Genomic DNA, 17364 nt, shown 5'->3' with positions numbered 1-17364 from the left:
CTAATTTATCTTATAACTGGAAATTTGTATGTTTGGATTACCTTTGTCCAATCCTCCCTCAAGATTTCAATGTTTGCTCTTGTCTTTCCAGATAAGCATGAATGGTATTAAAAGACTTTGTAGACATTGTTTGATTTGGAAATCATGGCCACTTGGTCACTATACAATCTGTCAGTTTCCCCAAAAGGGTTATGTTAACAGTTTTTTCCTTCTTTTGTTCATCAGTGATTGCAGCCATGAAATTAAAAGATGCTTTCTCCATGGAAGGAAAGTTATGACCAATCTAGACAGCATATTGAAAAGCAGAGACATTTCTTTGTCAACAAAGGTCCATCTAGTCAAGGCTATGGTTTTTCCAGTAGTCTTGTGTGGATGTGAGAGTTGGACTATAAACAAAGCTGAGTGCCGAAGAATTGATGCTTTTGAACTGTGGTGTTGGAGAAGACTCTTGAGAGTCTCTTGGACTGCAAGAAGGTCCAACCAGTCCATCCTAAAGGAAATCAATTCTGAATATTCATTGGAAGTACTGATGCTGAAGCTGAAACTCCAATACTCTGGCCACCTGATGCGAAGAGACTGACTCATTTGAAAAGACCCTGATACTGGGAAAGATTGAGGGCAGGAGGAGAAGGGGACGACAGAGGATGAGATGGTTGGATGGCATCACCGACTCCATGGACATGGGTTTGGGTGAACTCCGGGTGTTGGTGATGGACAGGGAGGCCTGGCATGCTGCAGGTCATGGGGTCACAAACAGTCGGACACAACTGAGCGACTGAACTGGATATCACTGTGAACTGGATTCAAGTGGAGACATTGGAGATGACTTCCAATTCAGCTATACTTACCCACAGATTTATAATTTCTGGCACTCTTCTGACGATATCATCATCCTTCTACCTGAAGGACTTTCTTTAACATTTATTGTAATGCTTGTGTGTTCATAATGAATTCTTTCAGCCTTTGCTGCAATCTAGGAACCTCTCAAGAAAGTATCCACAGGCAACTGCAGAGTTAACCCTATTTCCCTCTCAGGAATCACTGTCCAGTGTTGCCAAATTATTCAATGTCTGAAAATGCTTGTGTGTTTTTTTTTTTTAATGTATTTACATTATTTTTGGCTGGGCTGGGTCTTCGTTGCTGCATGGGCTTTTTTCCATTTGCAGTGAGCAGGGGCTACTCTTCGTTGTGATGCATGGGCCTCTCACTGCAGTAGCTTCTTGTTGTGGAGCTTCTAGGTACACTGGCTTCATTAGTTGCAGCACGGGCTCAGTAGTTGTGGCACACAAGCTTAGTTGCTCTGAACACGTGGGATCCTCACGGACCAGGGATAGAACCTGTGTCCCTTCCACTGGCAGGCAGATCCTCAACCACGGACTACAAGGGAAGTCCCCAAAATGCTTGCTTTATGTATTTCTTTTTCTGTTGTTGTTTACATTGGGAGGTCAAATCTGGTCCTCATTACTCTGTCATGGCAGAAGTCTTACTCTTTGTAGATGAAAAACTTAAATTTCATTGAAACCTATGTCATGGAATATGTTCTTTTCATCTTTGCATTTAGTGGTTTCTATGCTTTATCAAAGATGCTATTGATGAAATAAAATGCATAATTTATGGCAAGAAGAGAAAAATTTAAACAAAATTTTTCTTTGCCTGTTTGGACCTCCTTCTTCCACTTTAGTGTGTATTGTTCACCTGCAATAAGCAGACCTCCTTAGGAAATAATATTCCTTTTTAATCTCATCAAGGGTCACAACTTCTTAGGAGATAATTTTCCTTCTTAATCTTGTAAGGGGTTGTGATGATCCATGACCCACCATTTGTTTTGTATGCTTAGATCTGGATTGTATAAACTGTCAATAATATGTCATTTAATGTACAGTCTTTTATCTCAAAAACTTATATAACTGTGCTTTGACCTCTAACAAGCAGAACAGTCCTCAGAGCTTTCTGAGAAGCTGTACCCAGTGTTTAATCCTCCGATTTAGCTCAAAAATTTTTTTCCACTTTTTCTTAGATCAACTGATTAATACTTTCATTGACATTATGAAAATAAGTACAGCTGTATGTTAAAAAAGAAATTTATGTTGTGTCAATGAGAGACAATAGGTAATACATCCAAAGGAAATGATAGGACATATACATGACTTTAAAAAATTCACAGCCCTCAAGCCTCTCACTCATAATTGAGGGTATGAAAGGATTTGGAGCTGAAGAAGAGGGAGGAAAGTATTTCTTTAAAGAGGCCTGAAACTGTGTTGCAGATTTCACTCTCTGCAAGGAAGAAATGAACTTTCATCTCAGGGAAAAATATTTTAATGAGATAGAGGATTTAATTTGTGTCCCCTGCAATTGGAGTGCCTAGTGGTCTAGTGGTTTGTCTGCTCACATCTGTGCAATCTAGTGTGATGTCCTCTGACTAGCTGTCCCAGCGTCAGAGCAATATAAATCTTGAGTGGCATATGACTCACACTCCAGAGAATGGATAATTGTTTCCCTTCAAGAACAAGGAGAAGAACTGGCTTCACTGTTGGTTCAGAGGGTAAAGAATCTGTCCGCAATACAAAAGACCTGGGTTTGATCCCTGGGTGGGGAAAATCCTCTGGAGAAGGGAATGGCTAGCCACTCTAGTATTCTTGCCTAGAGAATTCCAGGGACAGAGGGACTGGTCCATGATAGCACAGAGAATCAGAGACCACTGAGTGATTAACACTTTGACTTTTCCAATTATTTTAGGCCTCATCCAAAAAACTCCAATCCAAAACCCAAAACCCAAATCCAAAACCTAGAGGGTAAAATAGATCTCTCTCTCTCTCTCTCTCTCTTTCTCTCTCTCTCTCTCTCTCTCTCCCCCCCACCTCTATCTCTCATACACACACACACACACACACACACACACACACAAACCTAAAAGTATTTGGTCTGAAAGAGAAATAAATGATCAGGTGGCAATTATATGCATTGTCCTTTTTAAGGAAATTTGTCTTTGAAGAGATATGCCTAGCACCGACAAGAAATAAACTCATTCTCAAACATCTGTTGAGCCCAAAAAAGAACCAGATCAGATTGACAGTACCAATCAAAAGAGAATCCACCTACTTCCACCCACCCTGGAGGACTAGAAACAGCATTTGCTAAATGAGGATGAAGTAGAAATGCTAATTAGGAGAAGCCTCAACTTTATAGCAAGACTGAATATTTGACTACTATGGAGAACAGAAATTTTTGGTTGCTAAATTATGACACTTAGTGACTGGTAAACCTTATATGTTAACATTATCTAAGAGACCAGAGAAGTATTTTAGTGTGCCCAAGTTTTCACCAGAAGCAGGGGAAGAATTGACTCCACAGTTAGATTTAAAGGGCAATCTAGACAAGAGGAGTCTAAATTAAGGTGGAATGACAATTCCATCCCACAGATTGTTCATGTTCAACACGATTATACAAGAACCTATGGAAAATAGACAAAACCACAAGTGAAATGTGCACATTAGATATATGAAGTTAAATCATAATTCTGCTGTGTAGAAACATCCCAAAATGATTAAGAATGGTGTTTATTTATAAGTTTATACAAACATGTAGAACAACTACAGTTTTACCCAAGAGGATAGTTAAAATAAAAATAGAAGGTTAAAAAAAGCCCATTATGAGGCTTTTTTAAAGCTCTTCATTGAGTCCTTTCAAGACGTTTCTCAATTTTACCACCTCTTTTCCTTTCAGTGTAAACATTTTGATTTCAGCAATATTTCATAATCTATTCAATGTATAAAATTACAATGCAATGCCTGATTAATCTGATTTTCAGAAATTTTCATGTTCATTATAGACAAGAAAGTGCACTGCAAGGAGATCAGGAATTATCACATTATGTATTACAGCCATTTATTTGTGGAAATGGAGCATGAAATAAACTATTTAGTTCATTAGCTCAAGTAGGAGAGTATTGTCCAAGTATGTTGTCCATTAATCATTGATAACCAGTGTTTAGTGTGCAGACATGCACAACCACAAGCATGGCTGGATAATGTCAAATTCTCTTCATAAAAATCATGGCATATGCAACTTTTATGTGTGATTTACCACAGTGCCCTTGGCAGAGCTCATGGGGAAATCTTGGAGTGGAGAGCAATTAAATAGCACACATTTACATGTTTCTAGAAAACAAATTTTGAATATTCAAATATCCTACTCTCAATCCCCCTTTTTTATGTTATCTCAAATGAAATTTGCCAAAACAGCTCTGTAACCAGATAAATCTGTGATTCCCTTCATACACCAATGTCTGCTCCCTGTTCTTGATGATCTTTATTGTTTGGTCACTAAGTCATGTCTAACTTTTTGTGACCCTGTGGACTATAGCCTGCCAGGCTCCTCTGTTCATGGGATTTCCAGGCAATAATAATGGAGTGGGTTGCCATTTCCTCCTCCACGGATCTTTCTAACCCAGAGACTGAACCCACATCTCCTGCATTGGTGAGCAGATTCTTTACCACTGAGCCATCAGGGAAGCCTGTTCTTGATAACAGCTTATAACAGATTATTGATTTCCTGTCAAGAAATATCTCCTGATAAGCACTGCTAAATACCCTCAGTCATAGTAAATGGGAGGAAATCCAAGGGAAATTTTATATAGGGTGTATTCAAATTATCACTTTCTTCAGTATTGAAACATTAAATGTAGGCTGCTTGTACTTTAAAGGTGGAGCAGTGGGTGAAGGAGGTTGGAGACAAAATGGCAAAGTAGAAGGACTTGAGCTCACCTTCTCTCAGGAAAACACCAAAATCACAACTAATGGCTGAATAACCACAGACAAAATGAACTGGAACCTACCCAGAAGAGATATTCTACATCCAAAAACAAAAAAGCCACAATGAGAAGGTAGGACAGGTGCATTCAGAATATAATTAAATCCCTTACCCACCAAGTGGGTAATCCATATATTGGAAAATAATTATAGATCAGAGCTTCTCCCACAGAAAGGAGAGTTCTGAGCCCCACTTCAGGCTCCACAGCCTGAGAGCCCAGCAGCAAAAGGAGGAGCCCCAGAGCATCTGGCTTTAAAGACCAGTCGGGCTTGATCACAGGTACCACACGAGACTAGGGGAAAGAGAAACTCTACACCTGAAGGGCACATAAAAGGTATTATGTGCACTGGAACCCAGGGAAAGCAGTGACTTCACTGGATCCTGGGCCAGACCTACCTGCCGGTCTTGGAAGATCTCCTGGGGAAACAGGGAAGTGGCTGTGGCTCACTGTGGGGACAAGGACACTAGTGGACAGGTACTGGGGAGCTCATTGACATGAGCACTCCTGGAGGCTGCCATTGTGACACCAAGACTTGGCCCCACCCAACAGCCTATAAGCTCCAGTTCTGGGACACCTCAGGTCAAACAGCCAAGAGGGTGAGAACACAAACCCATCCACCAACAGACAGGATGCCTAAACCCTTCCTGAGCTCCCAGCCACCTCTAAACAAACCTTTTGACATGACTTGGCCCACCAGAGGGACAAGATCCATTTCCACTCACTAGTGGGCAGGCACCAGTCCCTCCTACCAGGAGGGAGCCTGCAGAAGCATCTTAGAGCAGCCTTACTCACCAGGTGGCAGACACTCAAAGCAAAAGGAACTACAATCCTATGGCCTGTGCAACAGAGACCGCAAACACAAAGTTAGACAAAAGGAGAGGACAGAGGAATATATTCCAGACAGAGGAACAAGAGAAAACCACAGAAGAACAACTAAATGAGTCAACCAATATACTGGAAAAATAATTGAGTAATGATAGAAAAGACAATCCAAGATTTCAGAAAAAGAATGGAGGCACAGACTGGGAAGATACAAGGACTTTTAACTAAGAGCTAGAAGATATAAAAAAGCAAACAACATTGAACAATACAATAGCTGAAATGAAGAATATATTAGAAGGAATCAATAGCAGAATAAATGAGGCAGAAGACTGGATAAGCGAGCTGGAAGACTGAACAGTGGAGATCACTAACACCAAGTAGAATAAATAAAAAATAAATAAAGGTGGAGCAGTAAATAATGTTTTGTTCCCTGAGGTTAACAATAAGACAACCTATAACAGCATCTCTGTCATTTTCCAATATGTTTACCAACTTCAATAGCAAAATCTTTAAATCTGTTTTTTTCAAAAGTTAGCAGCATTATTCAAAATATAGATAATATGGTAATGCCAGATGTATCTATGACACCAGAATGAATCAAATAATATTATCACACAAAGAAGCAGGTAGAGCAATGAAAATAAACACTTTTACTTTCAGCAACATAGATTAATCTCACAAACATATTAAGCAAAAGAAGTACACCCAAAAGAATACTTACTATATAGATAGATATATAAAGTACGAAAACACAGCAAAGCTAAAATATGCTGTCAGAGGTCAGCATGTGGTTAACTTTGGTATAGGCGACGGTGATGGGGGATTAACAGGAGAGAGGTTTCTGAGGCACTGGTGATAGTCTGCTTCTTGGACTGGGTGCTGGCTGAGTGGATGTGTAGAACTTGTGAAAATTCAGTGACCTATGTACTAGTGTTTTCTATATGTTTATGTATATACTTCAATAAAATGTCAAAAATAATCCTCCTAGGAAAGAGAATATAATATAGAAGTGCCTTCCTGTTACTAGCCAGTGAATCTAAGTGAAGATGGACTAGGACGCAGGTGCCTCACAGCACAGGGCAACAACGAATACAGAAAGCGGACACACAGACGGAGCGCAACAGCAACAGGCAGACGTGCTAGATGAAGGCAGCACTCAAACGCAGAAACAGGTAAGAGAATAGGAAAACAGCTGTAAGGGGAAGGAAATCGTTATGACTAAAGAAACGAGGCAATGCTCTCCACTTATTATTAAAAGTTACTGCCTGATGGTTAAAGAATGCTTGCCACTGAGGAATACTGGCATCTCTGGGAGGCACACTTCCCAGATTTCCTATAACAAAAGCCAGAGCCATGAGGAATATGATATCAACACAAGGCAAATCAGAGAGGAATGTCATCAAAATGGCAAAATGGGAGTTTTCTAGCTTGTTTTACCACAAGAAATACTGATTTTGACGATTACTCATGGATGAGAGACCTTTGAGGAGGTCTAATAGTCGAGTGGAGAAATACCAGCACACCATTTAGAGCAAAAGCAGTCTGAGATTGGACACATTGGAGAAGTCAGTAAACACTGGAGCAGGAGACTCCTTCTTCAAGTACAAAGATAGCAATGTAAGATTTCAAGGAGCATAAAAAGTCAGAGAAACATGACGCCATCAAAGGAACATCATAATTTTCTAGGAACCAACCCCAAATAAATGGAGACCTATGATTTACCAGATTAAGAATTCAAAATAATGATTTTAAGTAAGCTCAGTGAGCTACAAGAAAATACAGAAAACAAATTAACTAAATCAGGAAACCAATACATGAACAAAATAAATTTAACCGAGATTAAAAATCATTTTAAAAAGAAGCAAACTGAAATACTAGAGCTGAATAATAGTAAAATTTAAAATACAATAGAGAGTAACAACAGAAGATTTTATCTAAGCAGAAAAAAGAGTCTGTGAAGTAGAAAACAAATCATTTGAAATGATCCGGTCAGGTGAGAATACATTTAAAAGAATTTTTTTAAATAAGTAGAATAGCTCTGTGAGCCATAGGATATCATTAGTAGAAACAACATATGAATTATTGAAGTCCCAGTTCATGAAGATCATAAGTTAACAAACAAACTCAATGTAGAGAATCTCTGCAAGACACATTATAATAAAATTGTCTAAAATCAAAGACAAGAAAATTTTAAAAGCAATAAGAGAAAAAAAACAGCAGACGAATGGATGAGGAAGCTGTGGTACATATACACCATGGAATATTACTCAGCCATTAAAAAGAATTCATTTGAATCAGTTCTAATGAGATGGATGAAACTGGAGCCCATTATACAGAGCGAAGTAAGCCAGAAAGATAAAGACCATTACAGTATACTAACACATATATATGGACTTTAGAAAGATGGTAACGATAACCCTATATGCAAAACAGAAAAAGAGACTCAGATGTATAGAACAGACTTGTGGACTCTGGGAGGAGGCGAGGGTGGGATGTTTCAGGAGAACAGCATTGAAACATGTATATTATCTAGGGTGAAACGGATAACCAGCTCAGGTTGGGTACATGAGACAAGTGCTCGGGCCTGGTGCACTGGGAAGACCCAGAGGGATCGGGTGGAGAGGCATGTGGGAGGGGGGACTGGGATGGGGAGTACATGTAAATCCATGGCTAATTCATTTCAATGTATAACAAAAACTACTGTAATGATGTAAAGTAATTAGCCTCCAACTAATAAAAATTTAGAAAAAAAAATCCTCACATACACAGGAGCTCCCAGAAACCTATAAGCAGATGTCTCAGCAGAAACCTTGAAGGTCAAGAGAGAGTGACAAGATATATTGATGGTCCTGAAAGGAGAAACAAACAAACAAAACCTTCCAACTAAGAAAAATTTACCCAGCAAAGTTGTCCTTCAGTAATGAAGGAAAGATAAAGACTCTAGCAGACAAATTTTTAAAAAGCTAAGGGGGTTAATCACCACTAGACCTGCCTGACAAATACTGAAAAAGAGTTTTTCAAGCTGAAATCAAAAGATGCTAATTAGTAACATGAAAACAGGAAAATATGAAGCACACTGGTAAAGTAAATTCATGGGCAAATTCACAATACACAAATACTGTAAAAATGGTTATGTATTAACCTCTTATCACCAGTATAAGACTAAAGGACAAAAGTATTAAAAGTTACTATAATTAAAATAATTGTTAATAATATAACAATTAAAAAGTTATAAATTGTGACATTAAAGTAAAAAAGTTGGGGGTGAATTTTTGTATGCAATCTAGGTTAAGTTGTTATCAGCTTAAAATAGACTACTATATGTATGTTTTATGTAAGCCTAATGGTAACTCCAACCAGTCCATCCTAAAGGAGATCAGTCCTGGGTGTTCACTGGAAGGACTGATGCTGAAGCTGAAACTCCAATACTTTGGCCACCTCATGTGAAGAGTTGACTCATTGGAAAAGACCGTGATGCTGGGAGGGACTGGGGGCAGGAAGAGAAGGGGATGACAGAGGATGAGATGGCTGGATGGCATCACTGACTCGATGGACATAAGTTTGAGTAAACTCTGGGAGTTGATGATGGACAGGGAGGCCTGGTGTGCTGCGATTCATGGGGTCACAAAGAGTTGGACACAACTGAGTGACTGAACTGAACTGAACTGAACTGAATGGTAACTCCAAAGCAAAAACATATAGGATGTATACTAAAGAAAATAAAAGAGAATTAAAGCATACCACTTCAAGAATATCATCAATTCACAGAGGAAGACAGAGAGGATAATAACAAAGGAACTACAAAAAAGTGAGAAAATAATAAGATAGCAATATCATTTTCTTGTGAAAGAGAGTGTTAGTTGCTCAGTTGTGTCTGACTCTCTGCAAACCCATGGACTGTAGCCTGCCAGGCTCCTCTGTCCATGGAATTCTCCAAGCAAGAATACTGGAGTGGGTAGTCATCCCCTTCCCTAGGGGATCTTCCTGATCCAGGGGATCAAACCCAGGTCTCCTGCATTGCACACAGATCCTTTACCATCTGAGCCACCTTATCTATCAATAATTACTTTAAATGTAAATAGATTAAATTCACAAATCAAAAGGCATAGAGTGGCTGTTGAATGGATTAAAGAAAACATGGGCCAACTCTATGGCACATACAAGAGACTCATTTAGCTGGATGAACACTTATTATCCCAAAGTGAAGGATGAAACAATGAAACCAAAAGAAAGTGAGGGTAGCTACACTTATGTCAAACAAAGATTTTAAGTCAAAAAATATAGCAAAAAAAAAAAGTCATTATATAATGATAAAGGGGTCCATTCATCAAGAGGTTATAACTATTATAAATATAAAGTATGTAACAATTATAAATATAAACTTTATAATTTCATTATAAATAAACTCAGCATCAGGGCATGGCAACCAACTACACTGTTCTTGCCTGCAGAATCCCCATGGACAGAAGAGCCTAGTGGGCTACAGCCCATGGGGTCACAAAGAGTTAGACATGACTGAGTGACTGAACACACCATGCACATATATAAATTAAATAACCTAAATATTAGAAGCAAATTCCTAGAAACATATAACCTGCCAAGACTTAATCATAAAGAAATATAAAATCTGAACAACCCTAAAAAAAATAAGAATATTGCAAAGCAGTCAGAAACTACTGAACAAAAAATTCCAGGACCAGAAAATTTCACTGATTAATTCTACCAAACATTTAAAGAATTATTATCAGTCCTTCTCAACCTCTTTCAAAAAATGAAGAGGAGGCAACATACCCTAACTCATTTGACAAGGTCAGCATTACCCTGATACCAAAGCTAGAGAAGGGTATTACAGAAAAACCACAGGTAAATAAACCTGATGAATAAAGATGCAAAATTTCTCAAAAAAAATATTATTAGCAAACTTATTTAACAATACATTAAAAAGATAATACACCATGGTGAAAGGGGATTTACCCCGGGTTTCGAGGATGATTCAACATAGAAAATGATTAGATGTACTATACCACATTAATTGAATGAAAGATTAAAATAATATAATCACCACAATAGATGAAGGAAAAATTGACAGAATTGAACATGCTTCCATAATAAAAGCTCTGAAAAATTTTGGTATAGAAAGAACATGTTGTTGTTCAGTCCCTAAGTCATGTCTGACTCTGTGACCCCATGGATGGCAGCACACCAGACTTCCTGGTCTTCATTATCTCCCAGAGTTTGCTTAAACTCTTATCCATTGAGTCAGTGATGCCATCCAACCATCTTACCCTCTGTTGCCCCTTTCTCCTCCTGCCCTTAATCTTTCCCAGCATCACGGTCTTTTCCAATAAGGTGGCTTGTAACATCAGGTGGCCAAAGTATTGAAGCTTCAGCTTCAGCATCAGTTCTTCCAATGATTATTCAGGGTTGATTTCCTTTAGGATTGACTGGTTTGATCTCTTTGCAGTCCAAGGGACTCTCAAGAGTCTTCACCATCACCAAAATGTGAAAGTATCAATTCTTTGGTACTCAGCCTCCTTGACTGTCCAACTCTCACATCCATACATGACTACTGGAAAAACCATAGCCTTGACTAGATGAAGCTTGTCTGCAAAGTGACGTCTCTGCTTTTTAATATGCTGCCTAGGTTTGTCATAGCTTTTCTTCAAAGTAGCAAGTGTCTTTTAATTTCAGGGCTGCAGTCACCATCTGCAGTGACTTTGGAGCCCAAGAAAATAAAATCTGTCACTGCTTCCCCATTTTCCCCTTCTATTTGCCATGAAGTGATAGGATCATATGCCATGACCTTAGTTTTTTGAATGCTGAGTTTTAAGCCAGTTTTTTCACTCTCCTCTTTCACCTTCATCAAGAGGCTCTTTAGTGCCTTTTAGCTTTCTGACATTAGAGTGGTGTCATCTGCATATCTGATCCTATTGATATTTCTTCCAGCAAGCTTGATTCCAACTCTTGATTCACCCAGCCTGGCATTTTGCATGATGTACTCTGCATAGAAGTTAAATAAGCAGGGCGACAATATAAAGCCTTGACATACTCCTTTCCTGATTTGGAACCAGTCTGTTGTTTCATGTTCACTTCTCACTGTTGCTTCTTGACCTGCACACAGGTTTCACATGAGGCAGGTAAGTGGTCTGGTATTCCCATCTCTTGAAGAATTTTCCACAGTTGGTTGTGATCCACACAGTCAAAGGCTTTAGTGTAGCCAATGAAGCAGAAGTAGATATTTTTCTGGCATTCTCTTGTTTTTTCTATGACCCAACAGATGTTGGCAACTTGATCTCTTGTTCCTCTGCCTCTTCTAAATCCAGCTTGCGCATCTGGAAGTTCTTGGTTCATGTACTGCTGAAGCCTAGCTTGAAGGATGTTTAGCATTACCTTGCTAGCATGTGAAATGAGCACAATTGTGTGATAGTTTGAACATTCTTTGCCATTGCCTTTCTTTAGGACTGGAATGAAAACTGACATTTTCCAGTCCTGTGGCCACTGCTGAGTTTTCCAAATTTGCTGGCATATTGAGTGCAGCACTTTAACAGCATAGTTCAACATAATAAAGATCATATTGGTTGAGTTTACCACTAACACTATACTCAAGTTGAACAGTTTGAAAGATTTTTCTTTACAGTCAAGCACAAGACATAGGTGTCCACTCTCTCCACTTATTTTCAATATAGTACTAGAAGTTTTAGCCAGAGTCATAAAAATAGAAAAAGAAATAAAAAGCACTTAAATTAAAAAGGAAGTAAAATTGTCTCTGTTTACAGATATGATATTATATAAATAAAAACCTTAAAACTCTACCAAAACCTTCTTAGGACTAGTAAACAAATTCAATAAAATTGTGGGACCAAAAAAATTAATATATAAAAATTAGTTGCATTTCTATACACTAACAATTAACTATCAGAAAGACAAATTAAGAAAACAATCTCTTTTGCGGTAGCATCAGAAACAATAATGTAATTAGGAATAAATTTAACTTAAAACTATTATATATTGATGAAAGAAATTAAAGAAGACACAAATAAATGGAAAGATATTCTGTGTTCATGGATTGGTAGAATTAATACTGTTAAAATGTCCATACTATCCAAATCTATCTACAGATTCAAAACAATCTCTATCAAAATTCCAATGACATTTTTCATAGAAATAGAAGGAAACATAAAGATTCATGTGAAGACACAAAAGATCCTATATTGATAAAAAAAAATACTGATTAAAAAAGAACTAAGAGGTCATATCACAATTCCTGATTTTAAACAACATTGCAAAGCTATCATAATTAAAATAGTATGGTACAGGAATGAAAACAGACACATAGACTGATGGAACAGAATTGATATTTCAGAAACAAAACTACGCTCCCTTGGCTACTAATATTTGATTAGGAAATCAAAACACTCAACAGGAAAGCTTAGATCTTCAATAAATGGCATTGGGAAAACTGGATATTCACATGCAAAAGAATAAAATTGGATCCTTACACCACTCACAAAAATTATCTTGAAATGAATTAAAGACTTAAATGTAAGATCTATATAAAACTACTAGAAGTGATCATAAGGGAAAGTTTCTTAACATTGGACTTCACAACAATTTTTTGGATATGGCACCAAAGCCAAGCAACAGAACCAAAAATAAGCAGGTGGGATACATCAAACTAAAAAGCTTCTGCACAGAAAAAAAGAAAAATACAATGAAAAAAATTAAATGGCAAGCTACAGAAAATATTAGAATAAAATATTTGACCATATGCCAGATAAGAGACTAGAATCCAAGATATGTAAAGAATTCATAACACTTAATAACAAAAAAAAAAATCTGATTTTAAAAAGGTAATCCATCACATCCTTTGGCTTTCAGCACCCCAGATCCAGTTTCTATTTTGAGCTCCCAGGAAATTGAGCTGTACCTGTCCTTTAATATGCTATTTAAATAAATCTAGCTTACACTGCATTTATTCTATCTGAAAGTGTTAAAAACATATTCCAGGCTCTGCTGGCTGTGGAATTTAGACATTTATCTAAATTTTCCATCATACTTTTTCTGGTCTGTGGTCCTCTAACCCCAGTTCAATCCCATATTCAGTTACTATTATTTCACCTCAGTTTCATCTTACAACTGCGACAGGTTTAGATATGTTTCTGGGTTGATATCAGCATTCTCTTTCAAGGCTTGGTATTCTCCCTCAGCAGATGAGGGTCTAGCTCACAACTCAGTTTTCAAATATAGCTCCCAAATACCAGATGGTCAAAGGTCCTGCCTTCAACAACACCATAGCATCAGGGGAGCCAGAGTAGAAAAAAAGCCTTAAAGCATATATTTATCTTAGTAAATTCATAAGGACACCTGGATGGCATTTGCTGTGGATTTTTATATGAAAAAAATTCTACAATTTATATACATTCAGGAAATGGCAGGGAGATCTAATCATTGTTGATTTTAATAATAAAGTTAGTTGCCATTTAATCAATCAGCCTTTACTGGGTACTAGGGACTGAGTTAATGCAGTGACTTAATGTTATTTAATTCAAGCCTCACAAATGACAAAGTTTCCCTACTTGACTGAGTTTTGTCAGGCTTCTCTGAGCCTTCTGTTCAACTCTGCCTTGACATCGGCCCCTTCCTTGTCATAAAGAATCCTACCAAATCAATTTAGTAAGAATCCCCCCCTACCTGGATATCTGACCAAGTATTTCATCCCTCACTTTTGATGTTTAAGTCCTTAGCTTGCCTTTAGCTAGAATTCTGTAAGACCAGTTTAGCAAGAATCTTTCTTCCCCTGATGTCTCCTGTTAGTAATTCTCCATCCACTGACCTCCTCACTATGTTTCTGGCTACAAAATCCCCAGCTGCCTTTGCTGTATTTAGGCCTGAATCCAATCTTTCTCTCCTATTATGACAGGCATGATCATGTTACAGTAAACTTGAATAAAATATTCCTCAGCATTTTAACAAGTGTCAGAATAATTTTTCTTTAATACAACTATGCAGTGTGGATGTTTGTATCCCCATTTTACTGAGAGAAATCTGAGACTCAGAGAATTCAAATAAAAAGTTTAAGTACGAACAGTAAGTGCCAGAATTTGAAGAAAGGTATTAGAACTTCAGAGGCTGAGTTCAGCCACTGTCCTTTACAGGAAAACTCTGTTCAGCTTCAAATTATGCTTCAACCACAGAAAGAGTTCAACTGGGGTGATGTTAGACTAGGCTTTTACAGCTTATAAAGGTGTAGGTTAGCAACAGAGAAACAGACTAAGTTAATCTTTCTCAGACAACATCTTTTAAAGAGAATGATGCTACACAAACTTCAATGGAAATAGAATTTAGGGTCATGAAAACTTAGCAAGTGAGAATAAAGTGAAAGAAATGTTTTAACAAAACCCTGAGATATTAAAACCTTCAAGTTCACTGGCTTTTTGTTGACAAAAGGTAGCTCTACTGCTGAGAATTTTAACGAAGGAAAATTTATTCACTTTTACACAGAGGTCAGTGAGACCTACATTAGGGACCACTTTTGTTACATATCATAAATCCTTTTATTAGATGTAATATAGTTCTTTACCTCTCTGTGCTAGGCAACCTGGCAGGTTAAAACAATTTCATGTTTTTGAAGGTCATACTTCAGGTTGGAGCAATAGATTTAAGAGTTCAGCTACCCACAAGAAGAACAAGAATAATTTTATTCCTATTCAAGTGGCCAACCACTATCAAAACTGGAAGCAGCATCAGTAGGCTAAGAACCCAACTGCTGAAGGATCAGCTGTGAAGAAGGGCCACCTAATGCGGAGGTCTGATGTAGAGAGAAGAAGGAGGAGGGTAGCAGAGGAAACAAAGAAAACTAATGCTTTGAGCCACTACTACCATGGCACACAAGCTAAATTTAAGGTTCTGAGGACTTCCCAGGATCTTGGCTGAGCTCCGAATTTTTCTCAAGTCCTGGGAGTACTGTTCTGAACCTGCAGGGTAGCCTGCCTCCACATCCCAGACCATCAGAGGGCATCTGAAAGCCCATATGCAGGCAGGGTTGGAGGAAGACCACTATTTCTCCCCTTCCTCCTTTTGGCAATAGAGTCCCCACCTTTCAGCTGGGAACATGATCTGTCATGTAAAAGATACATTTCCCGGTATCCTTTGCAGATACTTGTGTTACAAATTGCTTGCCAATGAATGTGAACAGAAGGGACATGTGCAACTTCCAGGACCTGTTCTTAAGTGACGTGGGAGTGTTCTGCTTCTTATCTTTTCTTCTTTGCCTCTTCTTCCAGGGTTGGAATATCAGCATGGTGCAGGCAAGCCGTCTTCAACCACGTGGGCAGGAACCATATTTTAGAACAGTGGCTCTCAAAGTATGGTTCCAAGGCCGGGAGCATCAGCATGTGTGTGTGTGCTAAGTCACTTCTGTAGGGTCCAACTCTTTGCAGCCCTGTGGTCTATAGCCCACCAGGCTCCTCTGTCCATGGGATTCCCCAGGCAAGAATACTGGAGTGGGTTGCCATGTCCTCCTCCAGAGGTTCTTCCTGACCCAAGGATTGAACCCAAGTCTCTTAAGTCTCCTGCATTGGCAGGTGGGTTCTTTACCACTAGTGCCATCTGGGAAGCCTGAGCATCTTCAGGGAAATTGTTGGACAGGCAAATTCTCTGATACCCCAAACCTAAATCAGAAACTAGCGATGCAGCCCAGCATATCCTGCACACAATTCTGATGTACAAACAAAATGTGTATAGACAACCTCTGATATAAGGAATAAAAGCAATGAGAAACAAAGAACTAGGGCTGTCAATGACTTCGGAAACAGAGTCCTTACCTACCCTGGACTGGCCACATATTTCTGGACTGTTACATTAGAGGCCATATTTTCAGGTCTCTCTCTTCCAGCAATGTACTCTATATGCTAATTAATACAGAGCCTATTTCAAGGTTTTTGGCCCAACTCCAGCCAACAAATCAAAGAGACTCTGAGAGTTTTGGCAATTCAGCTTCTATCTAGTCCCAGGAAAGACCACTTGTCCATTCTAATTATTACCCCAACCTCCTAAGATGGATATGGGGAAATCTTCACCATCTTAATAATCCTGTGCATTGTTTCCAACACAAGCTCAGATTTACTGATTCTTATTTCCAAAGTCAGTAAGATTGGAACACTGATACCTTTGATAATCAGTTTTAGGACAGTCTCAGCCGTCATGTCCAGGATAAATTTTCCCAGAGAGAGAGGGTCAAAACATTTCTTGACTGCTCTCTTAATGCCTACAGATCGCTAGATGTAAAATCTTTGGCCTCTACCAGGATAGGTTAGGTGCAGTCTCAGTCAAGTTATATCACCCATTCTTCAGATGGCAAAGACCCTCACTCATCTTTCTTTGATGCAGCAGTGATAGTTTAGTTCCAAATTTCTCAAGTAAATTGAACACAACCTGAAGAGCAATCTCTGTCCCACCTGTCAACAATATGGACAGTACACTTGTATCTGAGCTATTACTCCTCCATTCAACAAACATATCTAGATATCTACTATAAAACAAGTACTAGGCTAAGTACAGGAAACTGAAGAATAATATGTCATCCTTCTCTCAAAAAGCTCACAACAGCTGAGGAAGATATCAAATAAGGTATCAGACAAGTGAAAAACAGAAAACATTTATGATTATAATATAATGAAATAATGGCTGGTGTATTTGTCTGTAAGTGTGCTTTGGGAATAAAACATAAGGGC

At 38.4% G+C, this 17364-nt stretch overlaps 1 long non-coding RNA gene across 3 annotated transcripts in view; it reads right to left on the bottom strand.

The window, feature by feature from the left end:
- LOC110129827 (uncharacterized) overlaps positions 1 to 5299 on the bottom strand; it is a 241907-nt gene extending 236608 nt beyond the window's left edge. For all 3 annotated transcript variants that reach the window (XR_011491799.1, XR_011491800.1, XR_011491798.1), the window contains exon 1: positions 5206 to 5299. This is a non-coding gene — a long non-coding RNA (uncharacterized lncRNA). The remainder of the gene's footprint in view (positions 1 to 5205) is intronic.
- Between the last annotated feature and the right edge of the window lie 12065 nt (positions 5300 to 17364).

Source organism: Odocoileus virginianus, chromosome 16, assembly GCF_023699985.2.
Source record: "Odocoileus virginianus isolate 20LAN1187 ecotype Illinois chromosome 16, Ovbor_1.2, whole genome shotgun sequence".
Taxonomy (NCBI): domain Eukaryota; kingdom Metazoa; phylum Chordata; class Mammalia; order Artiodactyla; family Cervidae; genus Odocoileus; species Odocoileus virginianus.
The sequence above is the reverse complement of the archived record's forward strand: the minus strand, read 5'-3'. Positions and strand labels throughout refer to the sequence as shown.